General features: G+C 38.7%; 1 protein-coding gene and 1 pseudogene across 3 annotated transcripts in view; one reads left to right on the top strand and one right to left on the bottom strand.

Moving 5' to 3' along the window:
* CD22 (CD22 molecule) overlaps nt 1–15,716 on the top strand; it is a 31,102-nt gene that overhangs the window by 2,637 nt on the left and 12,749 nt on the right. For all 3 annotated transcript variants that reach the window (XM_077132128.1, XM_077132126.1, XM_077132125.1), the window contains exons 3-4: nt 13,600–13,956; nt 15,287–15,413. The gene's annotated coding sequence lies outside the window, so the exon portion shown is untranslated. The remainder of the gene's footprint in view (nt 1–13,599; nt 13,957–15,286; nt 15,414–15,716) is intronic.
* Nucleotides 6,566–8,180, bottom strand: LOC143658397 (T-complex protein 1 subunit zeta-like; annotated as a pseudogene).

Below are 15,716 nucleotides of genomic sequence, written 5' to 3'. Positions count from 1 at the left end.
CCCTTGTCACAGAGCCCTGGGGAGGGGGCTCAGAGAGGTACACAGTGGGGTGAGGGATGTGGTGGGAGGGGGTGTCCAGGTCTCACGCTGCACTCTTACTGGCTTCACTCCACTACCTCCCAATCAAGGCACCCAAAAGGAGACCACTTACCTCTTCAGGGGGAAAGATGGAAGGAAGACATCAAAGCTTTTGTCTCAGAAGTCCTGCTCCCCCATCCCTGCCTTCTCCTTTCAGCCTTTTGCTTCCAGAAATTGCAACATGTCCATGAACCTATTGCCCAGTTTCCTCCTGTTGTGAGACCATGAGCAATGTCTAGAGCTGGGTATGGCAAAGGCCTCAGATGCTCCTTGTAGGCAACGAGCAGGGATCAAAGACCCTGCTGGGTCGGTCCTCCGTCTGGGAGATCTTTATGATACTCCCCCTTGGCCTCAAGTCCCTCACTGAGATTGCTGCATAACACAAACAAACAATAAACAACTTTCTATTTTGAAATAATTATAGATTCGCAGGAGGTTGCAAAGATAGAACAGAGGATTCTATGCCCTTCCCTCATTTCCCCTGAATGGTTACTTGTTACATTAATTGCATACAGTATCAAAGCCAGGAATTTGACATGGCTACAATGTGTATACAGTTGTAAGTCATTTTATCATATCTATAGATTCTGTAACTTCACTGCAATCAAGATGCAGAATTATTCTATCACCACAAAGATCACCATAAAGGTGCTAGCTTTATACCTTTATAGTAACACATGCACCTTCTCCCCCACCATCTCTCACCCTTGGCAATGAGTAATCTGTCCTCCATCTCTATAATTTTGTCATTTTAAGACTGTTACATAAATGGAAGCAAAATGTATGTGACCCTTTGAGATTAGCTTTTTTTTTTCACTTCGTCTAATAACCCTCTGGATATATCCAAATCATTCCATGCATCAATAGTTCGTTCATTTTTATTGGTACATAGTTACATGGTATGAATATATCACACTTTATTTAACCATGCACCTATTAAGGGACATTTTGGTTGTTTTTAGATTTTGGCTGTTACAAAAAAAGCTTTTAGGAACAATCTTGTACAGTTTTGTGTGGATGTAAGTTTTCAATTCTAGGGTATAAAACCCAGGAGTGTGATTCCTTGTGGTGTGTGTTTTTTTATGAAACTGCCAAACTGTTTTCCAGAGTGGATATACCATTTTCTATCCACACAAGTGACGTATGAATGATCCAGTTTCTCTGCATCCTCATCAGCATTTGGTATTGTCCTATTTTTAATTTTAGCTCTTTTGAAAGTGGTGTAGCGACAGCTTATCATGGTCTTAATTTGCATTTCACTATTGGCTAGTGATGTTGAACTTCTTTCCAGGTGCTTATTAGCCATCTGTATGTCCTCTTCAGTGAAATGTCTCTTCATGCTTTTTGCCCATTTTCTAATTGGATTGTTTTATAGACTGTACAGCTGTACTAGTTTGAAGGTGTTATGTACCCCAGAAAAGGTCATGTTTATTTAATCCATTCCTATGGGTACAGACCTATTATAGATGGGACCTTTTGATGAGGTTATTTCAGTTGAGATGTGACCCAGCCCATTCAAGGCTGTTTTAATCCACTAACTGGAGTCTTTTATGAGAGCATAAAAACAATACAGAAGAGAAGAGATGAATTTTTTTTAGAGAAGCTCACAGAAGAGAAGCTGAGAGAGGGAGTACATTGAAGCCAGAAGCTGAAAGCAATGAAACCTTGGAGAGAAGGACCAGCAGATGCTGGCCATGTGGCTTTCCATGTGACAGAGGTGTTCTGGATGCCAGCAGCTTGTCTTCAGACTCCAGGTTTCATCCTGTTGATACCTTGAGTTGCACATTTTCATGGCCTAAGAATTGCAAATTTGTAAGCTAATAAATCTCCACTGTAAAAGCCAACCCATTTCTCATATATTACATTCTGGCAGTTCCAGCAAACCAAAACAACATTTAACAGCTTTACTGAGATATAATTCACACACCATACAATGGTTTTTGGTATATTCACAAACTTGTGCAATTACCATCACAATTTTAGAACATTTCATCAACTTGTTAGGCTTTCACTCCCCATTTCCTTTCAAATTTCAGCCCCAAGCTCTATGCAACCTCTAACCTACTTTTTATCTCTATAAAAATTGCCTTTTCTGGACATTTCATATGAATGGAATCATACAATATGTGGACTTTTGTCACTGGCGTTTTTAACAGCATAATACTTTCAAGGTTCATCCATGTTGTAGCACATATCAGTACTTCATCCCATTTTATTGCTGACTAATCTTTGCATGGATATACAATATTTTATTTATCCAGTCATCATTTGATGGACATTTGGATTGTTTCCACATTTCGGCTATTATGAATAATGTTGTTATAAACATTTTTGTTCAAGTGTTTAGTGGGACATATTTTTTCACTTCTCTTGTGTTCCACCTAGGAGTAGAATGGCTGAATCATATGGTAACTGTGTTTAACCTTTTGAGGAACTGTTTTGATTATTTTCTTTAATGTTGAAATTTGAGAGTTATTTATACATTCATTCTAGATATGAATCTTTTGTCAGATAAGTGGTTTGCAAATATTTCCTCTCATTCTGTATTATGTCTTCTCATTTTCTTAACAGGTTGTTTTGCAAAGCAAATATGTTTAATTTTGATGAAGTCCAATGCATCAATTCTTTGTTTTAGGGATCATGCTTTTGGTGACAGGTATAAAGACTGTTCACTAGATCTCAAAGATTTTGAGTTAATTTTTGTATAAGGTGTGAGGTTTAGGTTGAGGTTCTTTTTTTTTTTTTTTTGCCTATGGGTATCTAATTAATTTCTCTACCATTTATTGAAAACATTATCTTTCCTCCATTGAATTCTTTTGCATCTTTGTCCACAATTTGTTGGCTAGACTTGTGTGAAGCTGTTTTGGGGTCCCTATTCTGTTCAGTTGATTTGTGTGTCCATTCCTACACCAATACTACACATTCGTGATTACTGTAACATCATAATAAGACTTGAAGTCAGGTAGAGTGAATTCTGCCTCATTATTCTTCTTCAGAAATGTTTTCTATTTTAGTTCCTTTGCCTTTCCATATAACTTTTAGGATAACCCTATCTATGTCAATGAAATATCTTGCTGGATATTGATAGCAATTACATTAAAGGGTACATCAATGTGCAGAGAACCAACATCTTTACTATGTTGGGTCTTCCAATTCGTGAACACGGTATATTTCTCCATCTATTTAGATATTTTTACAAAATTGTATCATTCTTCAATGATTTGAAATTTTAAGCATATATGTCCCACACATGTTTTGTTATATTTATAACCATGTATTTTTTTGTTTGTTTGTTTTGGGAATGAATGTAAATGAAATTGGGTCTTAAATTTTGGTTTTCACATGGTCATAGTATACAAAAATGTGACTGATATTTGTGAGTTGATCTTATATCCTGCAAACTTGCTGAACTCATTTATTAGTTTTACAATATTTGTACATTCCTTGTGATTTTCTACATAAACTCTCATGTCATCTGCAAATAAAGACTCTTTTATTTTTCCTTTCAGATCTGTATATCTTTTCTTGCCTTACTGCACTGGGTAGAAATTCCAATACTATGTTGAGTAGGAGTGGTGAGTGTGGCTATCCTTTCCTTTTTCTTGATCTTAGGGGAGAAATTACAGTCTTTCAACATTAAGTATGTTAGATGTAGTTTTGTTCATTAGTGTAGGTTATCATGTTGAGGAATTTCTCCTATATACCTAGTTTTCTGAGAATTTTTATCATGTATGGGTATTGAATTTTGTCACATGCTTTTTCAGCAACAGTTGAGATAATCTTGTGATTTTCTTCTTTATCTTGTTAATATAATGGATTACACTGACTGATTGTCAAATATTGAACCAGCTTTGCATCCCTGGAATAAACTCCATTTACTCATAGTGTATAATTCTTTTTATATATTGCTGAATTCTATTCGTTAAAATTTTGCTAAGAATTTTTGTGTCATAATCATAAGGGTTATTGGTCTGTAGTTTTTCTTTTTTGGTATCAGGGAAATACTGACTTCATAGAATGAGTTGGGAAGTGTGCCCTTTTCTATTTTCTAGAAGAGATTATGTAGAATTAGTGTTAATTCTTCTCTAAATGTAAAATTCTCAGTGATACCATATGGGCCTGGAGATTTATTTGGAGGAAGATTTTTACTTACCTTAATAGTCACAGGGCTATTCAAATCATCTATTTCATATTGGGTGAGTCATGGTACTTTGTACTTTTTTGAAGAATTGAACCACTTTATCTAAGTTGTCAAATTATTTGTGTAGAGTTGTCTGTAGTATTCTTTTATTATTCAGGATATTCAGTAATATTCCTGTTTAGTTCTTGATATTGGAAAATTGTCTTCTCTCTTTTTTTCCAGTTTTACTGACAAAGTTTGTCAATTTTATGATCTTTTCAATGATCAGATATTATATATTCTCTAGTATTTTCATGTTTTCAGATTCTTTGATTTCTGCTCTTATATTTATTATTTCCTGCCTCTTCCTGCTTTAGATGTATTTGCTCTTCTTTTTCTAGATTCCTGAGATAGGATCTTAGACTATTGATTTGAGCCTTTCCTTCCTTTCTAACATAAGCATTCAGTGTTATAAATTTCCTTCTTGTATTTCAGCTGCATCCCACAAAACTTGATAAGTTGTATTTTCATGTTCACTCAGTTCAATGTATTTTTATATTTTCTGTGAGATTTCCTGTCTGACCCATGGATTATTTAGATGTGCACTATTTAGTTTCCAAATATTTGGAGATTTTTCTATTATCTCACCGTTATTGATTTCCAATTGGAATTCACTGTGGTTAGAGAAATACTCTGCATGATTCCAACTCTTTCTAGTTTTTTGAGGCTTGTTTTATGGATCAGGATATGGTTTATCTTGGTATACGTTCCATGGTTGCTTGAAAAGGATGTGTGTTCTGTTCTTGTTCAGTGGGATCATCAGATCTGGTCTTTTTGGTTGATGGTGTTGTTGAGTTCTTCTGAAACAGTCCTGATTTTATGTCCAGTTCTATAAATTGTTGAGGGAGAGTTCATACTGAAGTCTCCAACTATAATTGTGGATTTATGTACTTCTTCCTTCTTCTTCTTTTTTTTGCTTTACATAGTTTGGCCTGTTGTCTGGTGCACACGTGTTTATGATTGCTGTCTTCTTGGTGGATTAACCCTTTCCTAATGATGTAGTATGTTCTCTGTACCTAGTAATTTCCTTTGCTCTGAAGTCTATTTTATCTGTTATTAATAGAGCCACTCTTATTTTCTTTTGATTAGTATTTCCACAGTATATCCCTTCCCATTTTTAAATTCTCAACCTATCCATGGCAATATATTTGAAGTTATCGTCTTACAGATAGCATATAGTTGGATCATATTTTTTAACCACTCTGCCAATCTCTTTCTTTCATGTTTTTAGGCCATTTAGATTTAACATAATTATTTATATGTTAAGACTTAAGTCTGCCATTTTATTTTTTTTCTCTTCGTCATCTCCAGTTTCATTTCTATTTTCTTTTTCTTGCCTTCCTATGGGCTCCTTGAACACTTTTTTAAAGTTCTGTTTTAATTCATTGATTGTGTTTTTGAGTGCATCACTTTGTATAGCTTTTTATTTTAGGTTCTGCCTTAAGATTTATTGCATACTTTGTAGGCAACTGCTATAATCCATTAAAAAACAAAGCTTAGTAACATAATTACATTTTCAACGAATGCAGATACCAATGTATAAAAACAATTTTGTGGAAACACTTAAGGAGGAACAGTAAGTTGAGAGTAAGAGAACACCAGAGGGTTTGGAATGGACATTTCTGCATTAGCAAAGTTCAGAAGCATGAAAATACCATTTGCTTAAAAATCTCTGATAACTCCAGCTTCCTTAGTCACTATGCTCAGGCGTCTTCTTCCCTCTGCCCCTCTATTTCATATTTTTTTAATTTTATACTTGCAACTCTTTTACTTCCTTGCCTCCAGCTTATCCCTTTTTCCACTTACTAAAGAATATAAACTTTTTTTTCTGGGAATATTTTAGCAAAGCTATTTCTAAAGTGTGAAAAGTCCAACTGATCCAAAAATTCAACTCACAGGAATTTATACTAAGGAAATAGTGATGCTTTCAAAAATGTGTTAATTAGGTGTTATTTATAATAGCAGAAAATTTAAAACATAGACTCAACAACAGGGAATTATTGGATAAATTAAATATACCTATAGAAAATTATTAAATCATTCAAATTTGCTTGTGAAGGATATTTAATAACAAGGTAGATAACATAAGCCTATACAACATATACCTCTATACTACAGCTAAAGTAAAACATCCTATTCACTGGGTAAAAAGGACCTGCTTTATAAGTGTACACCTTGGTGCAATTAAAAAACATTCATTTTAATTTCAAAACTTCATAGTTTATCCTCCCATCTTAATATGGGGAAAAACTCCTTTGAAAGTCATTTGAAGCTTGTGACAAAAATTCCATAGCTATATACCTAGGATCATTCTGTCAAGTCTTCATGATTCAGATGATACAAGGGAAGCTTCAGTTCAACCTTTAGAGAAGACATTCCAGCTCACATGATTTCATCAACTAGGAGAATATTGGTGGCAATCACAGTTCAGGAGTGCAGAAGCTATTTCTTTACGTAATAATTATCCCATATGTCTGCTTCTGCTGCTACCAATGGCTCACCTGCGTTCAAATCTACACCTAAATTCTGTAGATTCTGAATGTTCTGCTTGTACTTTTACTAATGTTTCCTGAAGGTCAAATCCAGAGTTTTGTGCAAGAACCTTGGGAATAATGAGCAATGCACCAGCAAATGCTTGGGCTCCAAGTTGGGCCCTGCTCTTTACACCGGGCTTATATTTAACCAGAGCTTCTGCCGTTGCCACTTCCGCTGCACTGGCACCTGGAACCACACAGCCATCATCAATAGCATTTTTGGCAGCCCTCAGGCCATCTTTCATTGCGTCTTCGATTTGAATGAGTGTGTCTATTTGTTCCTTTCACCAAAAACGTCACAGAAAGAGGACTGTTTCATTTCTCAATGACGGTGAACGTCTCTTCTCCCAATGTATGCTGATACACAAGGCCTGCATTTCAGAAACAGTCAGGATTTAGGTCATCCAAAGAATTTAGAGCTATCTGCCACAAGCAGGTGTCAGTCGCTCCATATTTCTCCTTTTAGCTATGGGCAGAGCTGCTATGCCTTCTTTTGGAAGAGTATCTAAGGAAAAGGGGTCGATTCCCTTCTGATTAACGACAGCAAATCTTTTATCTGAATCACATTTCTTTTTCAGTTCTATTTTTTTTAACTATCTTCAATGAATTTTCTTTCAGCTTTTACTAGTTTCTCTCTCTCTTCTGCACTCTTGTAAAAAAAGCCAAGGTTCAGTTCTGCTTTTTCATATCCTAATGACACATTTATGCATCTTCTACTCTTTTTTTCATATCAGGATGCTGTGCTCTATGGTTCAAAACAAGCCCCCGATTAACCTCGTATCAGTTTCAGATTTATGTTTCATCTCCATGCACTCAACCATGAAAAGGTTGATAGGTTCATCTTTTTTTTTTAATGGGTAAAATGGAATCCACTGTAGTCTCTGTTAAGACATCAGCAGGTTCAGCATGAAGTTTAGCACATAGAGATGTTCTAGCCACATCCATGAGTGTTTCTCTGTCCATCTCTTTGCTTAACTTTGATTTGTTCCTAAAACTGAAGTGTCTTTTCTTTTGCAGTTTCAAATCCTTCTGTTATTATTCTGGGATAAGACCTTCAGAAATGTAGAGATCTGCTTGTTTTAGCAGCTCTCCAATGCTCAGAGCATTGGAAGTAGTACTATCACCAGTTATATCATCCTGGGCTGTTGCTACTATTGCTATTAAGGAGGCTGTTGGGTATTGAATTTGCATTTCATGAAGCAGCACATTGCCATCTTTAGTAAGGCTGATGTCTCCAGCACCAGAAACAAGCATCTTCACGGTGCCCTTGGGCCCAGGTGGGTCCTCAGCACATCCTGCAATCCTCACACCACACTAATGTTGACCGTCAGCCCCACCTAGGCTCAAGCCACCTCAGCCTTGGGGTTCAGGGTCTTCACGGCCACCATACTGACCCAGCAGAGATAGAGGAGAAAACCACAAGCTAAATAGCTTTTTTGGTTGATCTAAAATATACTTATTAAAATCTAGCATTAATATTTTACCAATTCAAGTGAAATGCATAAACCTTACTTCACTTTACACCTTTTTGCCCTACCCTGTTTATAATCGTCTTAAATATTTCTTCTATACACATCGAGAACCGCATTAGACAGTGTTATGGTTTTTTGCTCAAGAGGAAAAAAGAAGTCTATTTTATTTGCCTATATTTTTTCTCTTTCTGTATTCTTTCTTCTTTCCTGATATTTCTGAATTCCTTCTGTTATCACTTCTATTCTATTTAGAGAACGTACTCTAGTTATTCTTTTAGGGTAAGTCTCTGCAGGCCACAAATTCTCTTTATTTTCCTTCATCTGAGAATGCTTTAATTTCCTCTTCATTTCTGAAACTATTATTTAATGACTCAGGATCTTAAATAAATCTTGGGTTTGGCAGGCCTTCTCTAACATTGCTTTAGTGAAGTGAAGGGAGGTGTACAACCCTGCTATTGCCAGATGGGGGTAGAAGTCCAGATTCTCCACTTGGCCTACAGTGACATCTGGCAGGGGGTGGGGGACTCATTACTTCTGAATGGGAGTGGAAGTTCAGGCTCCCCACTAGGCATCTGCTGATTGACACTTGGCTGGGAGGGGAGGGATGTCTTATTACTGCTTCCCATGTGGCTTCCACTGGCACTGTGTGGTGTGGCCTTGTTACCGCTGAGAATTGGTGAAAGTTCTGACTCTCTATTAGGCTTCCTCTGACACCACCCCAGTGTGTAGGGGGAGGAATGCTTCATTACCACTGGCTAGGGGTAGAGGTACAGGCTTTCCATGGGGTCTCTACTAACACCATAGGGAGGATAAGACTGGTGAGGATGAAGCTCTCAGCTCTACGTTAGGCCTCCTCTGGAACTGCTCCAGCAGACAGATGAGGCTGGGGTGGTGTACCGGGTTGGGGAAATAAGTTCCTCATTGCAGCCTGGGAAATGTGGAAGTTTAGGCTCTCCACTCAGGTTTGGCAGGCAGGGGTTAGGTTGTAGTATTTTTTGTAGTGTTTGGTTGCAGTAGAGCAGTTTTGCCTGGAAATTTTCTGTCTTGCCAGATGTTCCTTTCCTGGTTCTTTGGCCAGAGAGAGCAGATTTCTGCCAGAACATTTTATAACTGTACCCATCGGTATTTCTGGGTTGCCCGCTTCTCCAGTATACAGCCTGGGATTAACAAAAAGAAAACTGTATCACACTTCAGGTCCAGGGGTTTTATATATATATAGAGAGAGAAAACGTCAAGGTATTTTTTAAAACATTTTTTATTATGAAATATAAAAAAAGCAATAAATGTCAAAGTACATTGTAACAAGTAGTTATAGAACAGATATCAGAGCTTGGTATGGGTTATAGTTCCACAACTTTAAGTTTTTCCTTCTAGATACTGAAGACTAAAAGAAATATCAATATAATGATTAACAGTCATATTCATTCATTTATTAAATCCTATCTTCTCTGTTATAACTCCTCCTTCTCCTTTGATTCTTCTCCCAATCTTTAGGGGATATTTGGGCTATGCCTATTCTAACTTTTTCATGTTGGAAAAGGGTGTTGATAATATAGAGTGGGGGAGGGAACTAGTTGATGTTCTTGGAGAGGATGGCCCCTCTGGGTTTTAGGACTTATCTGGTATAGGAATCTATTCGGAGGTTGTAGGTTTCTAGAAAGTAATCTTAGTGTGTAAAACTTTTGTAGAATCTCAGATAGAGTCCTAGGTAAGCTTTAGGGTTGACAGGAATGGTTCTGGTTGGGGTTTGGCAAACCATAATAACTAGGACTCTATTTGAACTCTTTTAGCCACTGATAACCTTATTTTGTTACAATTCTTTTCCCCTTTTTAGTAAGGAAGGTGTTGTCAATCCCACGGTGCCAGGGCCAGGCTCATCCCTGGGATTCATGTCCCACGTTGCAAGGGAAACTCTCACTCCTGGATGTCAAATCCCACATAGGGGGTAGAGGAATGATTTTCCTTGCAGAGTTGAACTTAGAGAAGCCACATCTAAGCAACAAAAGAGGTCCTCTGGAAGTAAGTCATAGGCATAACTATAGGTAGACTTGGCTTCTCCACACAGAAATAAGTGTCACAAGAGCAAGCCTGAAGATCAAGGGCTTGCATATGATACAGCAATCCCATTGCTAGGTATCTATTCAGATGACATGAAGGCAAGGACACAAACAGACATTTGCAAACCAATGTTTATAGCAGCATTATTTACAATTGCCAAGAGCTGGAAACAGCCCAAATGTCCACCAATGGATGAGTGGCTAAACAAGCTGTGGTATATACATATGATGGAATATCATGCAGCTGTAAGACACAATAAAGTCATGAAGCATGTAACAATGTGGATGACCTTGAAGACATTATGCTGAGTGAAATTAGCCAGAAAAAAAAGGACAAACACTGTATGGTCTCACTAACATGAACTATAATATTAATGAGTGAACTTGGAGAATTGAAGTTAAGAACACAGGTTATCAGGAGATAGAAAAAGGACAGAGATTGGGCAATTGGTGCTGATGGAATACAGATTGTGCAACAAGACTGATTGTAAAAATTCAGAAATGAATAGCACAATATTATCTGATTATAGCACAATAATATAAGTACATTGAAGGAAGCTGAATGTGAGAATGGTAGAGGGAGAAGGGCTGGGGGTATGTATGAAACCAGAAGTAAAGATAGAATATAAAGACTGACATGGTATAATTTAGGAATGCCTGGAGTATACAATGATGGTGATTAAATATACAAATAAAAATGTTCTTGCATAAGGAAGGACAAATGAATGTCAGTATTGCAGGGTGTTGAAAATAGATAGCATATGGGGTAAAGAATAATCCATGCAAGTTAGGGTCTATAGTCAATAGCAACATTGTAATCTGCTTCCACTGAATGTAACAAAGGCATTATGGCAAAACTAAATGTCAACAGATGGGGGGGATTGGAAAAGGGATACCGATTCTGCGTGGAAGAAAAGTAAATGTTTTCAGGTAGAGTATGGTGATGAAGGCATAGGTGTATACAATTAGGCTGGACTGTAGGATGTGTGAATAAAACTTTAAAAATGAACAGAGAGAAAGAAGTGCTAGAGAAAATGTGGAGAAAGAGATATATCTATTCACTGTTGGTAGGGAAATGAAAGGTCTACCCTCTTGGAAGGCAGTGTGGTGGTTCCACAGGAGGCTAGGGGTGGGGTTGTCATATGATCCTGAAACCCCATTGCTCAGTATATATCTGGAGGCACCGAGTGTGGGGACACAAATGGACATTTGCACACTGGTGTTTCTGGAGGCAGTGTTCATGATCCACAAGGAATGGAGGTGGCCTAAGGGTACAACGACTGAGAAATGGAAGGGGGAGCCATGGTGTATATATACAATAGACTACTGAATAGCTGAAAGAAGGAATGAAGTTGTGAGGCATGCAACCAGATGAATGAAACTTAAGAGCTGTATGTTGAATGAAATGTCAGGAATAAAAAGACAAATATTACCATTCTTCAGTCATATGGACTATAATATAAAAACTCAGTGATCTAAGCCGAGAGCATGGGCTATCATGCTTATTGTATGGAGCTTATTGTAAAGTGTTCTAGATTGTCAGCTCTTACAGCAGTCACATATATTCAGGAGGTATAACTGTTAATTCTAAATTCTGAGATACTGAGATGTTTGTATATAACATGGTCTTTCCCAGAAACTTTGCGTATTTATGTGACACCTGAGACTCAGAGTTAGATCTCTGAAGCAATGAAAGTCAGCAGTACACCATACAGGAACTGTTTAAAAAGTTGAAAAAGTGATCAGACACTTACAATCTAGGCCCAATTTTCTTATAGGTATTTTCTAAAAGAGACCATACAATATTTGTTCTTTTGTTTCTGGCTTATTTTGCACCACATAATGTCCCCCATGTTCATTCACCTCATTGCAGTTCTCACAACTTTGTTCTTTTCTGGAGCCACACAATATCTGATTATACGTATATACCACAGTTCGCCATTCTACTTCTCAGTCAATGTATCCTTCAGCCACCTCTCTCCATTGGGCATCATGTATAATGTCCAAAGTCAACAATCCATGTCTCATATTACCCTCACTTAGTTGTACAATGCTCCCAAGACAAAAATAAGCGATAATACACCCTCACCAAACAGAAAATCCAAACCTCCCCTTAACTCTTATTCCCCTCCCCACCCCCCAATTATTTATTCCTGGTATTGCTGTGGTACTGTTGATGTCTTCCTGTTAACTACTGGCCATAGCATGCAATGTTAATTTTCCCCCATACCACCGACTCTTTGTACAAGATCAAACCTCTAAAACAGTTCATGTAAGAATTTATTTATAATTGTAGAATTAATGCTAAGGATACATGACTCTATATAACCCCTTTCGCTTATAGTCAACTTCAATATGTCAATGTTATTTATTACCCCACTAATGTACCACAATCACTTCTGTCTGTTCCCTTACATTTAAGTTCAATGGGTAAACTTTCACCCTTCTCTAGCTTCTGTGCATCTCTAGGTCCCCTATATTCCACATTGTAACCTGAATTTACCTTTACCAGAGTCATAATAGTGAAATCATACAATATCTGTCCTTTTGTGTCTGGCTTATTTCACTCAGCATTATGTCCTCAAGGTTCATTCATGTTGTCATATGCTTCGGGACTTCATAAGCAGTCTTACTGTTGCATAATATTTCATTTATGCATAACATTTTGTTTATTCACTCGTCCGTTGATGGGCACTTGGATCCTTTCCATCTGTTGGCAATCGTGAATAATGCTGCTATGAACATCAGTGTGAAAATGTCCATTTGTGTAACAGCTCTTCTGGGGATATACTGAGTAGTGGTATTTTTCCAGGGCTTTTTATTATACTTAACAAGAGCAATAAGGAAAAGTATGTCTACTCCATCTTCTCAGAATGAGCTCACTGCTTTTCAAAGGAGTTGTTCTTCATCCTTTGCATTCCCTTCCCAACGGCTGACAGCCAGTAGAGTGTGATGGTGCCAGTGCGAGGATTTCTCAGAAACATTTGTTACCATCTATAAAATTTACAAGGACTTGTGCTCTGGTTCCTGTCCAGAGATAGTCACTGATCAAAAGCCTGATAAAAATGAGATTTCAGTGTTAAGATTTTTCCTTTTTATAACACTTTGCCCAAAATACCTTTTTCTTTCTTGACCTCTCTATGTCCTTCTCTCAATCTTTGGGGGCTGCTCAAGCATCAGTTTAAGTTGTCAGATTCTCCATCATTCATGTCAATGGAGGGAAAGTAACTGGAAGGTGCACTAAACTACAACCCTTTCAAATTGACCTTCTTCTTCAGGCTGACAGTTCTTGAGTCATTAATGAGTGAGAATTTCCTACGAGCTTGTAGAAGAGGAGTCATGGGGGAACCATCTCTGAAACACACTTATTGTGGAAAATTCACATACTGAAACTAAGAACTGACCATCAATGTTCTGGCACCCCTGCCAATCTGACTCCAAGCTCCCATCCCCTCCACGGCCTCTTGTCTTCACTCCCCAAAACATCATGCTTCCTGTTCATGCCTAGAGCTTGGGGGAGGGCAGGGGGCGTGGCCAATGATGGTGAACACTGGGGACTGGAGAATTTGCTGCGCTTCCCCTTTCACTCTCAGATGCTACGAGGGTCCCTGAAGAAGGAGAACATGAGGAAACAGGTAAAAACCATTTTGTTCTCTTTTGCATTCAACAAGCAAGTGTGGATCAGCTTTCATACTGTGTGCTGGGAGAGGAACGGTGACCTTTTTTTTCTTCTGCCTGTGTTACAACAGGTCAGAGCCAAGTCTTCCAGCATCCCACTTGTCAGACTTGGCAAGTCTTCTGAGAGTAAGAGGGGTCCCTGTATACCCAGTAAAAAAGTGTGGAGTCGGGGGGGCTGGTTCTCAAATCCTGCAAGATTCGAAACAGGTCTGTGGTGAGCAAGCCACAGTTCTCAGGGTAGCCTTGCCCTAAGCCTTTGTGTTAATGACTCTTGTCGCAGTCTCCATGCCTCGTCCTGCCTCCTCAGCCTTCCCAGGCCTGAGGCCCCACTTCTTACATTCCAGAGACTGCCTGGGAGTTTCTTGGCATAAGCATGCTCTCTGACTGTCCTGGGGTCCTAACAGCAGGTGTAGCACGTGGATGATGCTAGGGGAGCACAAAGACTCAGCTCCCCAAGGTTGTTTTTTGCTACGGGAATGGAATCCTAGTCCTTGCCACAGTCTTTGTGGAAATCATAGAGAGGACCCCAAAGGGCATTCTTCAGAACACAGACTCTGCAAAGCTCTTTGTGGAAAATGTTAGATAGATCCAAAGGCCAAAGAAGTATGGAGATTCACAATACAAACAAGCTCATCAAAGGCTTTGAGAAGTCCTACAGTAAAGAATTCTGTTTAACTTCTGTAGCCCAGTTTTTCTAAAATGGATGTGACCTCAGAGATTTGTGATTAACACTGTTAGCCCTTGAAGAGATATTGTTACCTCTGCCTGGAGAATCTGACCCAGCTTCAGTCTCCTGGTCTTCAGTTCATGTCCAGGCCAGCTCAGCCCCTAAGCCTGGGAACAGAATCCCCCTTCCTGCTTTCAGCAAGCAGCTTAGCTTCCCCCACACCTGGTTCTGGACATCCAACAGCCTTTGTCATAAGCTAAGTCAACTGAGGATATTAACAGCTGAAGCAGGGAGGGGTGATGGGAACCAGATATTGATGCATGGGAAATGCTGGTGGGGTGGGTGGAAGAGGCACAGGTCTGTACAGGAGACACACTCTGTTAGTACATCCTGCTGGCTCCCAGGGGACTAGCACAGAAGTTACAAACATGTAAATTGGGACTTAAATTTAACTCTATGTAAATTTAACTATTTAAAAAGTCTAAGAAAGTGAAGAGCATGCTCCCTGTACAGAGAGAGAGAGATGAGGAGGCATTGCAAATGGGTCGCCCTTGGGCTACCTCCAGCACACAGACAGATTTGGTTTGGCCAGTACAAATATTTTGTTTTGTTTCTTTAAGGCAGGGTATTTTACATGAATATCTGGCTTTCAATTTCTCTTGAAAAGAGTGGAAGATAAGGCACTATTGGGCCCATGTTTCCATTGGCAACAACTGGCTAGAACTGGAAGACAGTCACCCCCTTTAGGTAAGGTATGACTTCTGTCCCTACCTGATTGGTTTATGTTTCCTGCCCAGTCCTGGGGGCATCTGAGTGGAACCCTTGGGTCATGTTTTCCTAAGTATTTCCAGGCCCCTTTAAATGGCTTCCTGGCATCATATTTCATTATTGATTTTGAAGTTGTTGCTGTTTTCCCCTTGTCTTTAAAATCAAAGTTTGAGCATGCCTCTCCCCTATGTACAACCCTTCACTTGTCACCCCAGGTGGAGCTCCACATTACCCAGAGCCTGACTTTTGAGACTCCCAGTGGTTTGGTCCCCTGAAAGCCTG

Source organism: Tamandua tetradactyla, chromosome 16, assembly GCF_023851605.1.
Source record: "Tamandua tetradactyla isolate mTamTet1 chromosome 16, mTamTet1.pri, whole genome shotgun sequence".
Classification (NCBI taxonomy): domain Eukaryota; kingdom Metazoa; phylum Chordata; class Mammalia; order Pilosa; family Myrmecophagidae; genus Tamandua; species Tamandua tetradactyla.
Note: the sequence above shows the minus strand (reverse complement) of the source record. Positions and strands in the feature narration are given on the sequence as shown.